General features: G+C 46.9%; 1 long non-coding RNA gene across 1 annotated transcript in view; it reads right to left on the reverse strand.

Moving 5' to 3' along the window:
* The window catches only part of LOC147113153 (uncharacterized), a 76,563-nt gene that overhangs the window by 10,551 nt on the left and 48,681 nt on the right, over positions 1 to 17,331 (reverse strand). The gene's annotated exons all lie outside the window — the stretch shown is intronic.

Consider the following 17,331-nt stretch of genomic DNA (forward strand, 5'->3'; position numbering starts at 1 on the left):
GGCGGGAGAGGCACTTAAGGCAGTTAACAGCTTGTTAACTGCCTACGTAATCCCATTTCACCAGTCTCTTCCCATTTTACGACATTTTCAGCGTGTTCCACGTCGTTCCGCCAAACATGCCAGCTGATTGTGCTGGGTTCAGCAACTATGTGAATTCTTGACAGCTGTACCTGCAGCATAAAAGTGGACCTGTAACATGGCTGACTTTCAGATGGCAGAACTTTGTGTTTTGAGGTGTTGGAACACATTTTACAGGTCTATTCAGCTTGTAGGTGTTTAAGCTGACATCCATATGCACTGTGACCTCCTTGAAAAACCCTCTCCCCACATTGACTGAACGCTTATAACATCTATTCCTCAACTGAGATGTATACCAGCGGAATGGGAACCATTTATACCCTCTCATAATGGTCCTCAGAATTGGAGGAAGAGCAGCCGCGGCAGCAGCGGAACCGGGCACAACAGCTGCAGCAACAACAGGAGCACCAACCTCCTCCTCACCCACCTGATCCTGCATAGGGCAGTGGGCATCAGCGCAGGACTGCACCTCGCCACAGGAGATACCCCCAACACAGGGTTTACAGGCAGAGGATAAGCTTCCTCAGCATGACTGAGCAGCAGTGCCAAAGGAGGCTGAGACTTTCGCGAGAGGTAGTTGCTGACATCTGCGCAATGCTGCACCAACACCTGGAGCCCAGAGGGGCGGGTGGACACTCCTTACCAGTGGCTGTCAAAGTCACCACCGCCCTCAATTTTTTTGCTTCAGGATCCTTCCAGGAATCATCAGCAGACATCAACGCCATCTCCCAGTTGGCCGCACACACTTGCATCACGCAGGTTACTGATGCCCTCTTTGCAAAGACGCACAATTACATCTACTTCTCCATGGATGAAGCAAGTGTAACCGCGCGTGCGGTTGGCTTTGCAAATATAGCAGGCTTGCCAAGGGTGCAAGGCATCATAGACTGCACACATGTAGCTATTAGGGCACCCCATCACAACCCAGCTGTATTTGTCAACCGCCAGGGTTTCCACTCCCTTAATGTCCAGCTGGTGTGTAACCACAGGAAGAACATTATGCATGTTTGCGCCAAGTTCCCTCGTAGATGCCATGACTCGTTCATCCTGCGGCAGTCTACTGTGCCTCGGCTCTTCAATCTGCCAACCCAACTTTCCAGATGGCTACTTGGAGAAAAGGGCTATCCCCTGAAGACGTGGCTAATGACGCCCTTGAGGAGCCCATCAAACGAAGCTGAGGAGCGCTGCAATGCGAGCCACATTTCCACCAAAGGCATCATTGAGCAAACCATCAGCTTGCTCAAAATACGATTCAGGTGCCTCGACAGATCAGGCGGAGCCCTACAGTACTGACCAGCCAGGGTCTCCAGAATCATCGTGGTCTGCTGTGACCTGCACAACATCGCACTGCAGCGTAGCTTATCACTACCTGAGGAACAAGTGGCTCAGTGCACAGCCTCCTCCTCCTCTTCTGAGGAAGGTAGATAGGGCTTTAAACTAAATAAGGTGGGGAGGGTCCCGATGGAGAGAAATCTAGAATGCTGAAGAGAAAAGACAAGGAAGCAGTGCAGGAAAGTGATTGGGGGAAGGATAACCAGATTGTGTCAGGAAGGGACCGAGCGTACAAACAAAGGAGTGCACTAACAAATAGGGTCTGGGTAAGAAAAGTGGTAACAAGACAAATAGGGCCATAGTACAAAAAAATGTTAAGATGTCTAAAAATGTTAAAAAGACAAATCTAAAGGCACTGTATCTGAATGCACGAAGCATTCGTAATAAGGTAGACGAATTAACAGCACAAATAGATGTAAACGGATACGATATAATTGCGATTACGCAGACATGGCTGCAGGGTGACCAAGGCTGGGAGCTGAATATCCAAGGAAATGGCAGAGCAATTAAACAATTACTTTGGTTCTGTCTTCACGGAAGAGGACTCAAATAACTTCCAAGAAATGCTAGGGAACCAAGGGTCTAGTGAAAAGGAGGAATTAAAGGAAATTAGTATTAGTTAAAAAAATAGTGCTGACTGAAAGCTGGTAAATCCCCAGGGCCTGATAATCTGCATCCCAGAGTATTAAAAGAGATAGCCATGGAAATAATGGATGCATTGGTTGCCATCTTCCAAAATTCTAAAGATTATGGAACAGTTCCTGCAGATTGGAGGGTGGCAAATGTAACCCCATTATTTAAAAAAGGAGGGAGAAAGAAAACAGGGAACAACAGTAACATCAGTAGTAGGGAAAATGCTAGAGTCTATTATAAAGGATGCGATAACAGGACACTTAGAAAATATCAACGGGATTAGACAAAGTCAACATGGATTTATGAAAGGGAAATCGTGTTTGACAAACCTACTGGAGTTTTTTGAGGATGTAACTGGTAGAATAGATAAGGCAGAACCAGTGGATGTAGTATATTTGGATTTTCAGAAGGCCTTTGATAAAGTCCCACATAAGAGGTTAGTGTGCAAAATTAAAGCACATGGGATTGGGGGTCATATACTGGCATGGATTGAAAATTGGTTAACAGACAGGAAACAGAGAGTAGGAATAAATTGGTCTTTTTCGGGGAGGCAGGCGGTGACTAATGGGGTACCGCAGGGATCAGTGCTTGGGCCCCAGCTATTCACAATATATATCAATGATTTGGATGAGGGAACCAAATGTAATATTTCCAAGTTTGCTGATGACACGAAACTAGGTGGGATTGTGAGTTGTGAGGAGGATGCAAAGAGGCTTCAAGGCAATTTACACAAGTTGAGTGAGTGGGCAAATACATGGCAGATGCAGTATAACATGGATAAATGTGAAGTTATCCACTTCAGTAGGAAAAACAGAAAGGTAGATTATTATTTAATGGTGATAGATTGGGAAATGCTGATGTACAAAGGGATCTGGGTGTCGTTGTACACCAGTCACTGAAAGCAAACATGCAGGTGCAGCAAGCAGTTAGGAAGGCAAATGGTATGTTGGCCTTCATTGCAAGAGGATTTGAGTACAGGAGCAAGGATATCTTACTACAGTTGCACAGGTCCTTGATGAGACCACACCTGGAGTACTATGTGCAGTTTTGGTCTCCTTACCTAAGAAAGGATATACTTGCCATAGAGGGAGTGCAGCGAAGGTTCACCAGACTGATTCCTGGGATGGCAGGACTGTCATATGAAGAGAGATTGGGTCGACTTGGCTTGTATTCACCAGAGTTTAGAAGAACGAGAGGGTATCTCATTTAAACGTATAACGTTCTGGCAGGGCTAGACAGACTGGATGCAGGGAGGATGTTTCCCCTGGCTGGGGGGTCTAGAACGAGGAGTGACAGTCTCAGGATACGGGGTAGGACATTTAGGACGGAGATGAGGAGAAATTTCTTCACTCAGAGGGTGGTTAACCTGCGGAATTCTCTACCACAGAAGGCTGTGGAGGCCAAGTCACTGAATATATTTAAGGAGATAGATAGATTTCTAGACACAAAAGGCATCAAGGGGTATGGGGAGAGAACGGGAATATGGTATTGAGATAGAGAATCAGCCATGATCATATTGAATGGCGGAGCAGGCTCGAAGGGCCGAATGGCCTACTCCTGCTCCTATTTTTCTATGCTTCTATGTCCTCTGGGTTTGGGAGCCTGGGAGGGCTCAGCAACAGTCTGCTTCTCCTGCGGCTGTGCAGGGGATGAGATGGCCATCTCAGTTGGGTGAGGAATCTGCGGCTCTGACCGAGGGCTTTGTACTGACAGTCCTCATAACGGGACGTCCATATACCTCTGGTGTCTCTCCTCACTAGCTGCCCATCTATTCTCCATAGCAGACCATCTATTTAGAAGAGTCACCATGCTCTGTTGAGTCTGGCAAGTTATGTCCTCCAAGGAGGTTGCACCCGATACATGGCGGCACATTCATGCGCCATTGCCTCCACCATGGCATTGCTTATGTTTGAGATGGACTCCTCCATTCTCTGCACACTTACAGTTACCGTGGATGCAAAACCTGTCAGAGACTCCTGCACTTGTTGCTGAAGTTCCAGCAACGCTCTCTTTCTGGATGGCCCCAGAAGCACAGGGTCCACATGCAGCTGAGCAGAGCTAGGAGTGCCCTGCGACCTCCGACAAGGACTCTCCACTGCTGTCCCGGTCTCTGCCATCTGCTGATGCTCACTTGTGACCTGTGATACACCAGGTGACAACACTAATCTATCTCGCGAATGATCCACCGAGGTGTGCGTCTCTGCGCTGGTGCTCGGTGCGCTCAATTCTGCTGACACTGCGCCCTCAGAGGTTGCAGCTTCCTCCGAGGAGTCTTCTGGCCCCTCCTCCTGGACAGTGGGGAGGGGGGCTCTTGATGGTCCTGTGGGAGAGTAAAGGCATGAGTTAGACATGTGATATTAACATAGCAGGCACATCGAAATGTGCAGATGATCATAACTCAATCTATATGAAAATCAGATGCCATATCAGTCACTTCTGCAATTTAACTGAGAGGGTTGCAAATCTATTCTGTTACCAGCTTGCTCTACTGTGCTCATCTCACCGTCCCCCACTTCCAGCTCCTCAGCACCTCCGATGATGTCGAGAGCAGCCTCCTCAGCGGAGGTCAAGTGGTCAATCGAAGGTCCTGTCCTGTCCCTCTCCCTCTTATTGTGGGCTCTCTTTTCCTGCACTGAGGGACACAAGTGGAGTTTGAGTGAGAATGTTGGAGTGAGTGTAGAGACTCCATAGCACAGATGCTTAGAGGGAGACAAAGATGAAGTGAGGTGCCAATACCAAGGGCCCTCCCTATGCGTTGTTAGTTGTTGTCATTGCATAACAGTGATAGCGAGTGTGAGGGGTGCACAGTAGAATGGTGAAGTGATTCTCTACATAGAGAAAGAGGGATGGTTATGGGTGCAAGGGATGTAAGGGTAAAGTGGGATGTGCAGGAGTAGGTTGACAATGCAGAGTGCTGGTGATGAGAAGAGATGGGGATCAGATTGAAGGTAAGTGTGATGTTGTACTCACTTCTGCTGTGCATAGCAGGTCATTGAACCTTTTCCTGCACTGAACCCAGGTGCGTGCACACAAAGTCCTGGTGCTAACCTCCTCAGCAATTTGCAGCCAGGCTGCCTTGGTTTGCTGAGGAGTCTTCCTCCATCCATTTGAGGGGAACAGTACCTCTTGGCGCCCTCTCACTCCCTCCAAAAGAGCATGGAGGGAGTCATCATCGAATCTTGGAGATGCCTTTGGTCTTGAAACAGTCATTTTGCTATGTGCCACACCAAGAAGTAGCAGAATAGGAATGAACAACAACAAGGATGCATGGGTCCCTTAAATGCAGCTGGATGAAAGACTTCAGCAGAGGTGAGCAGCAGACCCGAACTCGCCTCGCAGTGGGGTTTGCTGGTGCTGTTGGGAAGGATTTAAACTAGTTTGTCAGGGGGCTGGGAACCTAAGTGTGGGCCCAGAACGAAGAGAAACAAAGCTGGAAGTGCAAGTTAGAAAAGTAGTCAGCAAAATTAGTAGAGAGCAGAAACAAAGGCCAACAGTAAAGAGGGTCAAAGTACAGAAAAATATTAAACAGGCAAAGTTGAAGGCACTTTATCTAAATGTGTTGTGTATGTAATATGTGTGCTACTTTGAACCTATGGACAGGACTGCACTACTTGTAGGGCGTAGTGATACGCAGTACCACTCCTGGCCATAGGGGTATAAATAGTACTGTGGGTACTGATCTCCCCTCAGTTCCCGCCTGTGGGCATGAAGTAAAGACCTACGTATAGTCCCTACCTCCAACCAGTAAAGACCTGTTTGAGTTATATGTTTAAGTCTTTGTGTTAATTGTTCAATACAATACACATACTTAACACTGGCGACGAGTCAGGTTCTTACCCTGCGGCAGTTGAAGAGAGGTTTCAAACATCACCACCCGACTAGAAGCGACAGGCTTTAGGACTCTGAAGCCTCCATCAGCGACTGAGCACTGGAGTGCAGCAGCCATCCTGACAGCTTCCAGCGACTGACAGAAGTCTTTCTGTAGTTTCCTTGTTCAACCTAGGTGGTGGGGTAAGCCGTGCAGCGTTGGCTGCAAAGACAGGGCTGGGGAAGTTGAAGATAAGGGCGATCGCAATCCCTGATAAGAGCCGCGGTGAAACGCGCGAGCGGGTAAGCCAGAGCCCGGGAGGGAGCGAGCAAGAGCCGCGCGAGCGGGTAAGCCAGAGCCCGGGAGGGAGCGAGCAAGAGCCGCGCGAGCGGGTGAGCCAGAGGCCGGGAGCCGCTTCAAGTGCGAGGCGCAGCGCGGGCCAGTGATCGGGACCAAAGATAAGGGCCGCACTCGGACAGAAAGGCGCGGCGGCTGCAGAAGCTCAAGGTGCGAGAGCCGCGGTGCACAGCGCGGGCTATCGATCGCGGCGAAGATAAGGGCCGCACTCGGGGGCTGAAGGGAGACAGCGTCGGGAGACGGGTGAAGACCGCCAAGCGCGGGAAAACCGCCATTTTGTGGGCGGAGGACGACGGCAAGAGCGGGAAGCCGCCATCTTTGATAACAAGTAAACAAAATAAAATCTGAGAAATTGCAAATCTACAATGCCTAAACACGGGAATATTAGCACCTTTGATAGTGACCTCGAAGATTGGGCCATATATGTTGAAAGAGTAAAAAATTATTGTAAGGCCAATAAAATTCGTGACCAAGATAAAGCTCTAACATTATTAAATTTAATGGGTGCGAAGACATACGGGCAATTGAAACACCTGTTATCACCAGATGAACCGGCGGATAAGACGTTCGATGAGATTGTTACTGTCCTGAAAGATCATCTAAACCCCACGCCGCTGATGCTAGCGGAACGATTTAAATTTTACAACAGAAGGCAGCTACAGCATGAAAGCAATGCTGAATATTTGCTGGAATTGCGTAAATTAGCGAAATATTGCCAGTTTGGAACGGGACTGACAGATGCACTACGAGACAAATTTGTGTGTGGTTTATTTAAACAGGATACACAAAAGCGACTGCTCGAGGAGAATGAGCTGACGCTTGAGAAGGCGGTCACTATGGCAGCAGCACACGAAGCCGCAGCGAGAGGCACGGCAGTAATGCAGCTACGGTCACCGGAGCTCAGTGCACACAAATTGGGTGTGAGTTCTGGCAAATGTTATCGTTGTGGAAAGACAACGCATGATCAGAACCAGTGTTGGTTTAAAAATCAAGAATGTAGAACTTGTGGTAGGCTTGGACATATAGCTAGAGTATGCAGGTCAGGGAAGAAGACCAGCAACAAGAAGTCACCGCAAGGAAAATACGCAAAGGTACACAAGGTGACCGAACAGGAGTCCGATTCAGACGCTAGCAGTAATGAACTGGCTAGCTTAAGCTGCAATGAACTGGCTAGCTTAAGAGTACTCAACGCTGGTAAGGGTGCAGACCTCCAGACAATTTGGGTCACTCTTCAGATAGAAGGAGTCCAAGTAAAACTGGAATTGGACACTGGATCGGCATTGACGGTCATAAATAAGAAAGATTACGGAAAGTTATTCCAACATATTCCCCTACAGGATACGGGAAATATATTGAAAACATACACGGGGCAAAGAGTGTACCCCATCGGGAAAATAGAGGTTGCAGTGGTCCACAAGGGCGAAGACAGTCAAATAATGGACTTATATGTGATATCTGAAGGAGGTCCTCCACTACTAGGACGGGAGTGGATTAGGAAAATGAATATGGACTGGCATTTCCTACAAACAATAACGAGTGAGAACTCGGTGAAGATAGTTGGCCCAGACTCTGGAACGGATGATGGTAAGCCCAACTCAGGTGCAAAAGACAAAGTTTCAGCACAGAATTCCACTGAGCAACAACAACATAGTTTAACTGTGGATTCTGAGTCTGGCAAGTCTACTGATGTGCCCATTTCTGAGGGACACCGGGCTCGAACTCAACTCCATTTCAAACTACAACAGCAATTAGAACAAATGCTTCGCCGTTTTGAGCAAGAGTTGAATGCAACGAAAGAGTTCTTTGATATAGAGTTGGAGAATCTGGAAAGACAACAGAAGCAGCTGCTGGAGAAAATGGAGCAGGAGCACACAAAACGTCTGATGTCAGAGGAGTTAACGGTCAGCCAACTCCTGCATATGCTGAAGGACAGGACTCTGAAATGGGAAAAACTTGAACACGAACTTCAATATTCAAACGAAAGGGGTTCGGAGCTCTCAAAGGTTATTGGAAGAGCTGAGGTGGCAACACAGACTGAGATGACTGCAACAGAGCAGCCCTTGGATGCCAAAAGTACGCTGACTCACGTCAACGTAGAACAACAGACCGCTGAAACAGCTGCTCCGGTAGAGGGATTGAATAGTCCGATCAATCAATCTCCAAAAGAAGTTGAAGTAGTAAAATCTCAAATGAGGTCATTAGTAAACGACTTGCTGAAAGCCCAGAAAAAGCTGGATGAAGAGGTACGCATGAAGAAGTCTCTTCAGGAAAGATGTCTGGACTTGGAACAAAAGCTGGCTAACGCCCAGCTGGGTATGGAGGAAATAGAAGACCCTCTCGCTGGCCTAGATCAGGACGACACCGAATATTACTATGTCCTGTCCTGCCCAACTTGTAACTTCGACTCCCACCATACAGAAATCATGGAGGAGCACCGAAAGTCTACGGAACATCGGGAGAAGGTGGCTCTACTACGGAAAAAGGAGGAAGAGAAGGAGGAACTGTGCATGCAGCTGGCAGCTGACAGTGGAGCCCAGAGAGTCTCCAAGAAGCAGAAAAGGAAAAGTCGAAACAGAAGATGACCCATCTGAACCATTATTACCTCTACCAGATCACACACGTGGTCCCTCCGAACGGAGCCAATTCAGTTCGGAAGTTCAAACTGTTAAATCCATGGAAGGACTATTGAATGAGTCACTCCAGCAACGTGAACCGACTACACCACAGAGATTGAATCTGTGAACTGTTTTCCGCAGAGACTGAATCTGTGATCTGTTTTGACATGAAGTTATCTATGTATCTATGTTATTCTGTTATGTAAACCTGAAGTTATATATGTATATATGTTATTACGTTATGTTAAATGGGGAGATGACTGTAAAGCTAAGAAGGGAGGAATGTTGTATATGTAATATGTGTGCTACTTTGAACCTATGGACAGGACTGCACTACTTGTAGGGCGTAGTGATATGCAGTACCACTCCTGGCCATAGGGGTATAAATAGTACTGTGGGTACTGATCTCCCCTCAGTTCCCGCCTGTGGGCATGAAGTAAAGACCTACGTATAGTCCCTACCTCCAACCAGTAAAGACCTGTTTGAGTTATACGTTTAAGTCTTTGTGTTAATTGTTCAATACAATACACATACTTAACAAAATGCACGTAGCATTCGCAACAAGGTGGATGAATTAATGGCACTATTATAAGTAAATGGGTATGATGTAATTGCCATTACAGAGACATGGTTGCAGGGTAACCAAAGCTGGGAACTGAATGTTCCAGGGTACTCAACATTTAGGAAGGACAGACAAAAAGGAAAAGGAGGTGGAGTAGCACTGTTAATAAGGGATGAGATCGGTACGGTAGAGATAAAAGATCTTGGCTCAGCAGATCGTGATGTAGAACTGGAATCAGTTGGGTGGAGCTAAGAAAGAGCAAAAAGCTGAAAACATTGGTGGGAGTTGTATATAGGCCACCAAACAGTAATGGTAATGTAGGGCATATTATCAATCAAGAGATTAGAAGTGCATGTAACAAGGGCAATACAGTAATAATGGGGGACTTTAATCTACATATTGACTGGGCAAATCAAATTACCACTAATGGAGTGGGGGACGAATTCTTGGAATGCGTACGAGATGGTTTCCTGGATCAGTATGTGGAGGAACCAACCAGGGAACAGACTATTCTGGATCTGGTACTGTGTAATAAGAAAGGGCTAATCAATAATCTTGTGGTAAAGGGGCCTTTAGGGACAAGTGACCATAATATGATTGAATTTTACATTAAGTTTGAGAGTGATGTAGTCCAATCTGAAACTAAGGTCTTCAATCTAAACAGAGGAAACTACAAGGGTATGAGGGACAAGTTGGCCATGGTAGATTGGGAGACTACACTAAAAGATATGAAGGTGGACATACAATGGCTAACATTCAAGGAAATAATGCATAATTTGCATCAAACATATATTCCTCTAGGGCATAAAATCCCAAAAGGAAAAGTGATCCAACCATGGCTAACAAAAGAATTTAAAGCTAGTATTAATTCAAAGGAGGAAGCTTATAAAGTTGCCAGAAAAAGCGGTCAGCTTGAGGATTGGGACCTTTTTAGAAATCAGCAAAGGGGGACCAAGAAATTGATAAAGAAAGGGGAAATGGAATATGAGCACAAACTAGCGAAAAATATAAAAACGGATTGTAAAATGTTCTATAGGTATGTGAAAAGAAAAAGACTGGCGAAGGTAAATGTAGGTCCTTTACAGTCAGAGACGGGAGAATTTATCATGAGGAATGAGGAAATGGCTGAGAAATTAAATAAATACTTTGGCCTAGAAATTCAGTTGTTTGCGCCAGCCGCTAGCGCCTTAGGAGGAGGAGATGTGGGGCGCTAGGCGGCTAGCAGCCGGGCGCTGCGCGATCTGTGCCTCTCCCCAACTTCAGTAAAGATTTAGCGGCGGCGCAAAGCCTTTGTGTGCGCTCAGCTGCGCGCGCAGATCCTGACGTCATTTCATCGTGCAACGCCCTTTGTGCGCCCCAAACCGGAAATTCAGTGGCGCCGGCCTATTGCGCGCCTGGCGCCCCTAGCGACTGGTAGAGGGGAACGGTTCCCAGTCGCTGCGGGGCGCGGGAGGCGCTAATTAAAGGGCACTCCTCCTGCAGTAGAAATGGCAGCCATTTTGCAACACTCCTTCTTTGTGAGAGACGGATCTTTGCAGAGAGACAAAGGTAGAGAGCTTTCTGGTTTGGCTCAACACTCGCACAGGTACTTGTGGCTTCAGGCCACAGCTTTGCACTTGTCTTTAACTTCAGAGATATAGCATTGATTGGAAACATATAATGGGGGCTGCAATGGGTGCAAACGTTGGCCTTCTCCATTGCATTCAAAGGGCTCAGAGACGCCGTGAGAGAGTGGCAGTCATGGCCAGAGGGAGAAGGGGCAACAGGCGTCGGCTAAGGAGGCCTTACCCACCCAGGGTATACCGCCAGCAGTTCTCATATCTGAACATGTCTGACGAGCAGTGTGTTCGGAGGCTGCGATTCCGAAGGGCGGTGGTCACTGAGATCCGCCACCTGCTTCGCGGAGATCTGCAGCCACAGCTGAGGAGCAGGACGTCTCTGTCGGTGGCAGTGAAGGTGACGGTGTCTCTCAACTTCTATGCCACCGGCTCCTTCCAATCCGCTGCTGGGGACATTTCCAAAATCTCCCAGTTTGCCGTACTTTGCTGCATCCGCCAGGTGACCAATGCCCTTTTCAGAAGGAGACGTCAGTTCATCTCCTTCTCCATGGCCCTTGTCAAGCAGCAACAGCGTGCAATGGGCTTTGCAGCATTAGCGGGCTTCCCCATGGTGCAGGGCGCCATTGACTGCACGCATGTGGCTTTGCGGGCACCTCTAGAGCATGCCGAGGATTACCGCAACCGGAAGGGCTACCATTCGCTCAACGTGCAGTTGGTGTGTGACCACAGGCAGATCATCCTAGCTGTCAATGCCCGCTTTCCAGGCAGCAGCCACGATGCCTTCATCCTGCGCCAGACTTCTGTGGCAGACATGTTCCAGGCCCAGCCTCACCCACGAGGATGGCTTCTCGGGGACAAAGGCTATCCTTTGTGCACCTGGCTGATGACCCCGCTCCGTGCGCCCAGCACCCCTGCTGACGAGGGATACAATGACAGCCATCAAGCAACCAGGAACATCATTGAGCAAACAATTGGCGTCCTGAAGCAATGGTTCCGCTGTCTGGATCATTCCGGAGGAGCCCTACAGTACTCGCCTGAGCGAGTCTCCCATTTCGTGGTCGTGTGCTGCATGCTGCACAACCTGGCTATCCGCAGGACTCAGCCACTGCCACCAGACATTGGAGGACCACCAGAGGAGGAGGAGGAGGAGGAGGAGGAGGAGGACCAGCACAGGAGGGAGGCAGAAAGTGCAAGGGCCGCCCGTCGGCGGATTATTGAACGTCGGTTCTAGGCCCCCTCTCAGGGATGGCACAAGATGAATGTAGCCGCTCCACAAGCCCTCAGCCGAGCAGGGAAACCAGGACTTCCAAAAGAAAGCATGGACAGTGCGATTTAAGAACATTTATTACTTTGATACCTCTGTGCCCTTCCCACATAACAAACTAATGGAGAGAAGCCCCCCCCAAAAACACAAATCGAGCAGTCTCGGCCTTTCAAAAAACACAAATACACCAGTCTCGGCCTTTCAAAAAAACAAATCCACCCTCCCCCTTTAAGAGCTCACCGGCGCCAGAGTGTCTGCCGTCAATCAGCAACTCGCCGCACCTGCGCTGCGCCCGCCCTCGGGGATTTCGCCCCGGGCCGTCGGCTTAGCGCCTAATGATAGTCATGCATCGCCTGTTTTAGTGCAGCAGCAACCTCTTGGGGTGATGCCACTGAATATCGGCGAAGGTGGCGCGAAGTTGCGCCGGGCGCAAACTTTAGCGGCCGCCCGGCTGTAGCGCCCCAAACGTGGCTATACTGAATTTCTAGGCCTTTGTTTCTGTCTTCATGGAGGAAGACCCAGAAATACAAGAAAACCAAGGGTGTGACGAGAATGAGGAACTTAAAGAAATTATTATTAGTAAAAAAACAGTACTAGCAAAACTAATGGGACTTAAAGTCGACAAATCCCAAGGACCGGATGACCTACATCCTAGGGTTTTGAAAGAGGTGGCCATTGGAATAGTGGACGCATTGGTTGTCATCTTCCAAAATGCCATTGATTCTGGAATGGCTCCTGCAGATTGGAGGACAGCAAATGTAACCCCGCTATTTAAGAAAGGAGGGAGAGAGAAAATGGGGAACTACAAACCTGTTAGCCTCACATCAGTAGTTGAGAAAATGCTGGAATCTATTATAAAGGATGCAATAACTGGGCACTTAGAAACTAATAGTAAGATAGGAGTCAACATGGATTTATGAAAGGGAAATCCTGTTTGACAAATCTATTGGAGTTCTTTGAGGATGTAAGTAGTGGAGTAGACAAAGGGGAACCGGTAGATGTGGTGTATCTGGATTTTCAGAAGGCCTTCGATAAGGTCCTACACAAGAGGTTGGTGAACAAAATTAGGGCACATTAAATTGGGGGTAATATACTAGCATGGATTGAGAATTGGTTAACAGACAGAAAACAAAGAGTAGGGATAAACTGGTCTTTTTCAGGATGGCAGGCTGTGATTTCTGGGGTACCGCAAGGATCGGTGCTTGAGCTCCAGTTATTCACAATCTATATCAATGATTTGGATGAGGGGACTAAATGTAACATATCCAAATTTGCTGATGATACAAAGCTAGGTGGCAGTGTCAGTTGTGAAGAGGATATGAAGAGGCTTCAAGGGAATCTCGACAGGCTCAGTGAGTGGGCGAGAATATGGCAGATGGAATAGAATGTGGATAAATGTGAAGTTATCCACTTTGGTAGAAAAAACAGAAAGGCAGAGTATTTCCTAAATGGTGAAAGATTGGGGAATGCAGATGCTCAAAGGGACCTGGGTGTCCTTGTACATGAGTCACTGAAAGTGAATGTGCAGGTGCAGCAAGCCATTAGGAAGGCAAATGGTATGCTGGCCTTCATTACAAGAGGATTTGAGTCCAGGAGTAAAGAAGTCTTACTCCAATAAGACCACACCTGGAGTACTACATACAATTTTGGTCTCATTACCTAAGGAAGGATATACTTGCCATAGAGGGGGTGCAACGAAGGTTCACCAGACTGATTCCTGGGAGGGCAGGACTGTTGTATGAGAAGAGATTGTGTAAACTAGGCCTGTATTCTCTTGAATTCAGAAGAATAAGAGGGGATCTCACTGAAGCATACAAAATTATTACAGGGCTTGATAGGATGGATGCTGGGAGAATGTTTCCCTTAGCTGGGGAATCTAGAACCAGGGGCCACAGCCTCAAGATAAAGGGTAGGCCATTCAGGAGATGAGAAGAAATTTCTTTACACAGAGGGTGGTCAATCTTTGGAATTCTCTACCCCAGAGGGCTGTGGAGGCTCAGTCATTGGGTATATTCAAAATAGAAGTCAATAGATTTCTGACTAGTAAGGGCATCAAGGGATATGACGATAGGGCCGGTAAATGGAGTTGAGGCAGAGGATCTGCCATGATCTCATTGAATGGCGGAGCAGGCTCGAAGGGCCGAATGGCCTACTCCTGCTCCTATTTCTTATGTTCTTATGATTGGGCTGGGTAGCGCGCACGACGGACTTAATCAGACCACTTAAGGCAAAATCGTTATTTCAGAACAGATTAAATCGGCAGCGGGACCGGAACCCGCCGAACATCGAACCTGATGCCAATCCACTGCATTCGGAAAATCGCGGCCTTTGTGTTCTCCTGACAGCCTACTGTCCCACCTAGCTTTATATCATCAGCAAACATGGATACATTACACTCGGTCCCTTCGTCTAGGTCATTGATATAGATTGTAAATAGCTGAGGCCCCAACACTGATCTTTGCGGCACCCCACTAGTTACAGCCTGCCAACCTGAAAAAGAACCTACTCTCTGTTTTCTGTCTGTTAACCAATCCTCTATCCATGCTGTTATATTACCCCCAACCCCATGAGCCCTAATCTTGTGTAATAACCTTTTATGTGGCACATTATCAAATGCCTTTTGGAAATCCAAATATACTACATCCACTGGTTCCCCTTTATCTACCCTGCTAGTTACATCCTCAAAAAACCCGAATAAAGTTTTCTCTCCCTCCTTTCTTGAATAGCGTGGTTACATTTGCGACCTTCCAATCCCCTGGGACCATTCTAGAATCTAGGGAATTTTGGAAGATCAAAACCAATGCATCCACTATCTCTGCAGCCACCTTTTGGAACCCTAAGATGTAGGCCGTCAGGTCCAGGGGATTTGTCGGCTTTTCGTCCCATTAGTTTCTCGAGTATATTTTCTCTACTTTTATTAATTACATTAAGTTCCTCACCCTCATTAGACCCTTGGTTCCCCACCATTTTTGGTATGCTTTTTGTGTCTTCTACTGTGAAGACACATACAAAATATTTGTTTAAATTTCCTGCCATTTCCTTATTCCCCATAATAATTTGTCCTGTCTCAGCCTCTAAGGGAGCAATGTTTACTTTTGCTACTGTCTTCCTTTTTACATACTTGTAGAAACTCTTACAATCTGCTTTTATATTTCTTGCTAGTTTTCTCTCACTTTATTTTTTCGCTTTTTATCAATCTTTTGGTCATCCTTTGCTGGTTACTTAAACTCTCCCAATCCTCAGGCTTACTATTATTCTTTGCAACATTATAAGCTTCTTCTTTCAATCTAATGCTATCCTTAACTTCTTTAGTTAGCCAGGGTTGGATCATTTTTCCTGTGGAGTTTTTGTTTCTCAATGGAATGTATTTTTGTTGAGAATTATTAAATATTTCTTTAAATAAAGGCACAAGTAAGGAGTGTGATGGAATACTGTCCACGTGCCTGGATGAGTGCAGCTCCAACAACACTCATGAAGCTCAACACCATCCAGGACAAAGCAGCCCTCTTGATTGGCACCCCATCCACCACCTTAAACATTAACTCCTTCCACCACTGGCATACCATGGCTGCAGTGTGTACCATCTACAAGATGCACTGCAGCAACTCACCAAGGCTTCTTCTGCAGCACCTCTCAAACCCGTGATCTCTTCTACTAGAAGGACAAGGGCAGCAGGTGCATGGGAACACCACTACCTCCAAGTTCCCCTCCAAGTCACAGACCATCCTGACTTAGAAGTATATCACTGATCCTTCATCGTCGCTGGGCCAAAATCCTGGAACTCCCTAACTAACAGCACGGCGGGAGTACCTTCACCAAACGGACTGCAGCGGTTCAAGAAGGCGGCTCACCACCACCTTCTCAAGGGCAATTAGGAATGGGCAGTAAATGCTGGCCTTGCCAGTGACGCCCACATCCCACAAACGAATAAAAAAAATGCTAGCCACTGCTTATCTACTGTCATACCTTTGAATCTATTTTTCCAATCTACCTTAGCAAACCCACCCCTCCTACCTATGTTATTGCCATTATTTAAGTTTAAGACTCTAGTTTCTGACTTAGGCAAGTCACTCTCAAAATTAAAGTGAATTTTTATCATATTATGATCACTCTGCCCCAGAGGATCCTTTACTATGAGATTCCTAATTAACCCTGTCTCATTACACAATACAGGATCTAAAATAGCCTGTTCCCTGGTTAGTTCCATGATGTATTGTTCTAGGAAACTGTCCCGAATGCATTCCATGAACTCGTCCTCCAGATTACCTTTGCCAATTTGACTTGTCCAGTCTATATGAAGACTAAAGTCCCCCACGATTATTGCATTACCTTTGTTGCAAGCTCCTACTATTTCTTGATTAAATTCTGTCCAACGGTATAGCTACTGTTAGGGGGCCTATATAATACTCCTACCAATGTTTTCTGCCCCTTGTTATTCCTTATCTCCACCCATACTGATTCTACTTCCTGACCTTCCGAGCCGAGATCCTTTCTCTCTACTGTCCTACGTCATTCTTTATTATCAGGGCTACTCTCTGTCTTTTCGAAACGCCAAGTACCCTGGAACATTTAGTTCCCAACCTTGGCCACCGTGCAACCACATCTCTGTAATGGCTATTGGTTCAAACCCATTTATCTCTATTTGTGCCACTAGTTCATCTATCTTGTTACGAATGCTTCATGCATTCAGATCAAGAGACTTTAATTTAAATTTTTTACCATTATTCTCTGCTTTGACCTTATTCTCTGCTGCACTGCTGCCGTTAAACTTTCTGTCCCTTCCTGTCACACTCTGCTTACTTTTACCCAAATCGCTGCACTGTTCCTCCATTGCCTTACCCTTTCTCTTTAGATTTCTAAATTTTCCCCCCCTTTTATAATTTAAAGCCCTATCTACTGCCCTAGTTATTCGATTCACCAGGACGCTGGTCCCAGCCCGGTTTAAGTGGAGCCCATCCCAATGGAACAGCTCCCTCTTTCCCCAGTACTGGTGCCAGTGCCCCATGAATTGAAACCCCTTCTTCCCACACCACTCTTTGTGCCACGCATTTAACTCTCTGATCTGCTTGACCCTATGCCAATTTGTGTGTGGCTCAGGTAGTAATCCAGAGATTATTACCCTT

Source organism: Somniosus microcephalus, chromosome 9 (genome assembly GCF_052327205.1).
Source record: "Somniosus microcephalus isolate GS21.2 chromosome 9, FLI_Smic_1.0, whole genome shotgun sequence".
NCBI lineage: Eukaryota > Metazoa > Chordata > Chondrichthyes > Squaliformes > Somniosidae > Somniosus > Somniosus microcephalus.